Source organism: Gopherus evgoodei, chromosome 10 (assembly GCF_007399415.2).
Source record: "Gopherus evgoodei ecotype Sinaloan lineage chromosome 10, rGopEvg1_v1.p, whole genome shotgun sequence".
In the NCBI taxonomy this organism is placed as follows: Eukaryota; Metazoa; Chordata; order Testudines; family Testudinidae; genus Gopherus; species Gopherus evgoodei.
Genome location: NC_044331.1, coordinates 82,037,681 through 82,042,723, shown reverse-complemented (window position 1 = coordinate 82,042,723; position 5,043 = coordinate 82,037,681).

The following is a 5,043-nucleotide window of genomic DNA, read 5'->3' as shown; positions in this document are numbered from 1 at the left end:
CCTAAACCGTTCTGTCTTTGTTCTGGCGCCGTTATTAATAAGCTTAAACTAGCCTCTGTTATGGGTGTCTGGTGTAAGAGGAGTTTGATATTAATAAATCCCAGAGCCTTCTCCCCATGTATTGATCTCCACAGGGCTGCTGAGAGGACAGTCATGGGGGAAATTGGTCCCATGAGACTCCGATACCTGGAGATGCCTTTTCTTAGCTGAGCTGTATAGGGATCTGTTGTGACTCAGGAACATCCGCTAGTTCCTGTCTGCTAATTCTTTCCTGCTGTCTAGGGAATGGCCATTGGCGCTGTGAGATACAAGGCATCAGTTGTGCACTACCCCTGCTGGCAGTGCAGGGAGAAGCCATTTACACCTGGCTGGTCCCAGAAGTGAGGTGACTGCGCAGCTTCACGCAGGGCAGTTTATGGTGGGCGTAATGAGACCGCTCTGGGATTCATTAGCTAACTGACCCTTTTTCAAGTCAGTGGGAGGTTTGCTGTCGACTTCTGTGGATGGAGATTGGGCCCAAAGCCTGTCCTCAGGTCACCAAGTTCTCCCATCCTTCCTGCTATGCTGGGCACAACCAGGAGTGGGAGGAATCCTCCAGAAAGCTGCAGAAGAGGCATGTCAGAGTCACTCCTACTGTACCAGGAGCACCAGCTGGGGGATTTTATCTGCAACTGACATGCTGCCTTCACTTTTTCACTGCCAGGTGAGACCCCATCTGACCAGACTTCCCCGTCCTCCTCAGTGGTCAGCAGAAATCCCTGTCCGATCAAGGCCCCATTGTTTGGCAGCTGTTCCAGGAGAGGAAAAGAAGACCTGGCACAGATGAATCCTGTAAGGCCTGGAAAACCCAGGCATGTCAGCAAGGCTGGTTCTGCCCTGCCTCGTTTGGCCAGGATGATTACATCTTTCATAGATTCCAAGGCCAGAAGGATGGAAGGGTCAGACAAGGCTATTGGAGTGGATTTTTACTCTGTCTGATTCATTAGTATCAGTCATGGTCTGCTTCTGACTACACTGACCTCACTGGAGTTACTCCAGATTTACACTGATGTATCTCAGAGCATAATTTGCCTCAGCATGCTAATATGCACCAGAGCTTTGTGTATGTATGTGACCAGGGACAAAATTCAGCCTGGGTGGCAGCAAGTACATTTCCTGTGACTTCAGTGGACTGCATATTCACACATTCCAAGGCCTGAAGGGACCATTGTGATCATCTAGTCTGACCTCCTGGATAACCCAGGCCAGAGAACGTCCCCACAATCATTCCTATAGCAGATCTTTTAGAATAACATCCAATCTTGATTGAAAAAATGCCAGTGATGGAGAATCCCCCACAACCCTTGGTAAGGTGTTCAATGATTAATTACCCTCACTGTTAAAAATGTTTACCTTATTTCCTGTCTGGATTTGTCTTGCTTCAACTTCCAGAAAAACAGGTCCAACAAGGAGGGGATACTTTTTTCTGGAAGTTGAAACTAGATGTATTCCTTGAAGAACCTGCTTTTCCTGGACAGCAGCAGTGGAGAGTAAGAAGTTCCCCAGGACGCCTTGTCCCCAGCTCCAGATGCTCTGCAAGAGACTAGTAATACACTTGCCCGGTGCTATCCGGCGCTGGTTAGGCCTCAGCTGGAGAACTGTGTCCAGTTTTGGTCACCAATGTATAGAAAGGAGGTGGAGAAACTGGAAAGGATCCAGAGGCGAGTGACGAAGATGATCAAGGGGATGGAATGCAGACAGATGAGCAAAGGCTGAAGGAACAGGGTATGTTTAGTTTGGAAAAGAGGAGATTAAGGGAGGATGTGAGAGCAGTTCTCAAATACTTGAAAGGCTGCCATGAAAATGACGGAGAAAAGTTGTTCTCTCTTGCCATGGAGGGCAGGACAAGAGGCGATGGGTTCAAACTACAGCACAGTAGATTTAGATTAAATCTCAGGAAACACTTCCTAACTGTAAGAACAGTTGGACAATGGAGCAGATGCCCTCGGGAGGCTGTGGAAGCTCCTTTGCTGGAGGTTTTCCAAAGGAGGCTGGAGAGGCATCTGTCCTGGATGGGTTAGACCCAACAAATCCTGCATTTTCTTGGCAGGGGGTTAGACTAGATGGTCCCTTCTAACCCCATAGGTCTATGAGCTACTCATCCTTGTATCTCAAGGGAGGAGGAAAGTATCCATTGTACAAATGGGGAGACGGGGCAGTTAGCAGGGGCTCAGGGTTGTGCCAATTGCAGAAGGAGGGGAAGGTCTCATTGGTACCGAGTGGGAGGGTGAGAGAGATGTCCTTTCATGCAGGACTAATCTAAAATGATTTGTGTTCACATGCCTCAGGAGAGAGGTAGAGGGAAGGCCCTGGCTTCCTCCTGCACTGTCGCTAGCTGACATTTTATCCAGCTGATTACAAGGGAAGGCAGGCAGGAACTTTGCCGCTGCAGGGCCTCATGAGGATGCAGCATTGTCCGTCCGCGTTGCTGCTTGTCACAGGCCTTTGCTGGGGATGATGAGAAGTGAACGTGGCTGAGACAGCATCATCACCTGTCACAAATAGTTACAGAGCCCCACATCGGGCTGGCACCCAGTTAGAACAGAACAAAATGAGCAGAGAACAGGAGAGGAGATTGGTTCATTATTCTCCGAAAAGGAATGCTAAGGAATCAAAAACCTCTCCCCTGTGTTTGAATGACAGGTGTCCACCCTAGAGTGGCCCTGTCAGGGCCACAATCATAGATTCATAGATTCCAAGGCCAGAAGCGATCATTACGATCATCTAGTCTGACCCTCTGTAGGACGCAGACCAGAGACTTCCCTGAAATAATTCTAGAAAAATATCCGATCTTGATTTAAAAATGGTCAGTGATGGAGAATCCCCCATGACCCTGCGTAAATTGTTCCCATGGTTAATTACTCTCACCATTACAAATTTATGCCAGTCTGAATGATGCGAGGTTAGGCCGCCGTTTGAACTCTGTGATACTTGCACGGGAAGAGGGAAGATAGCCCTGGATCTGTTCGAAGGACTTCAACCCCCTTCACAAAGTTGTCACTAATACTTCGTGTCCACTCCATAAAAGATAAGGAAATAATATTATTCCCATTTTACAGACAAGCAAACCGAGGTACATAGATTGGAGAGTTGGGAAGTAGCCAAAGCTGGGAATAGTTTGTAAAGTAAGGGCTGGGGGAAAGCCGACAGGTGTGGAGGACCGTGTGGTTCGGACAGACACATCCCTTGAGAGGGTGGATTTATTAAAAGGGATACTCTATATCCTAGTAAGTTGGTAAAGTACAGGTAGGAATGAAAGAGAAAGAGTCAAATAAAAAAGAATCTCATTCAATTACATCACATGAAGGCAGACAACTAAATATTGACACATTTTATAAGTGCTGGTATATCAATGCAAGAAGTCTAAATAATATAATGGGTGAACTTGAGTGCCTGGCATTAAATGAGGATATTGATATAATAGGCATCACAGAAACTTTGTGGAACAACGATAATCAATGGGGGACAGTAATACCAGGGTACAAAATATAGAGAATGACTGAGCAGGTGGGGGAATGGCACTACATGAAAGAAAGCATAGAGTCAAACACAGTAAAAATCTTAAATAAATCAAACAATACCATAGCATCTCAATGGATAGAAAGTCCAGGCTGGAAGAGGAAGAGTGTAGCAGTAGGAATATACTACTGACCACACGACTAAGATGGTGATGGTGACTGTGAAATACCTGGGAAGATTACAGAAGCTACAAAAACAGAAAACCCAATAATAATGGGGGATTTCAACTATGCCCATACTGACTGGGAACATGTCACCTCACAACGGGATGCAGAGGTAAAATCTCTAGATGCCATTAATGACTGCTTCTTGGAGCAGCTAGCTCTGGACCCCACAAGGGGAAGGCAATTCTTGATTTAGTTCTAAGTGGAGCACAGGATCTGGTCTAAGAGGTGAATATAACTGAACTGATTGGTAATAATGACCCTAATGCAATTAAATTTACCTGCATGGTGGGGAAATACCCAAGAAACCCACCACAGTAGCATTTTACTTCAAAAAGGTCAACTACACAAAAATGAGGAGGCCAGTTAAATGGAAATAAAACAAACCCCACAAGTGAAATGCCTGCAAGCTGCATGGAAACTTTTGGAAAAACACCATAACAGAGGTTCAAACAATATGTCTACCCTCAAATAAAAAAAAAAATTGTAAGAAGACCAAAATAAATGCCACCATGGCGAAACAACAAAGTGAAAGAGGCAGTTAGAGACAAGAAGGCATATTTTAAAAAGTGGACATCAAAGCCTAGCAAGGAACATAAACCCTGACAGGTCCAGTGTAATTAGGCAGGCCAAAAAAGAATGTGAAGAGCAAGGAGCCAAAGACTCAAAAACTAACAGATTTTTTTTTAAAGTACATCAGAAGCAGGAAGGCTGCCAATCAATCAGCGGTGCCAGAGGATGATCGAGGTGCTAACGGAGCACTCGAGGAAGACAAAGTCATTGCAGAGAAACAACATTAATTCTTTGCGTCGGTCTTTACTGCAGAGGATGTGAGGGAGATTCCCACACCTGAGCCATTCTTTGTAGGTGACAAATCTGAACCGCTGTCCCTGACTGAGGTGTCAATAGAGGAGGTTTTGGAACAACTTGATAATGGGACAGTAATATATCACCAGGACCAGATGGTTCTGAAGGAACTCACTTGTGAAACTGCAAAACGACTAACTGGTGTGTAACCTAGGCTTCACAAGCGGGGAGGGACAGCACAGTGGTTTGAGCATTGGTTATTACCAGTGGGGATGGTGTGAAAGTCAAAAGTATAGCTGGGTTCAAAAATAAGTTATTGGAGGACAGGTCCATCAATGGCTATTCACCAAGACGGTAGGGGCATAACCCCAGGCTCTGGATGTCCCTAAACCTCCACCTACCAGAAGCTGGGACTGGCCAACAGGGGATGGATAACTCAATATATTGCCCTGTTCTGTTCACTCCCTCTGAAGCATCTGGCACCGGCCCCAGCTGGAAGATGAGCTACTGGGCT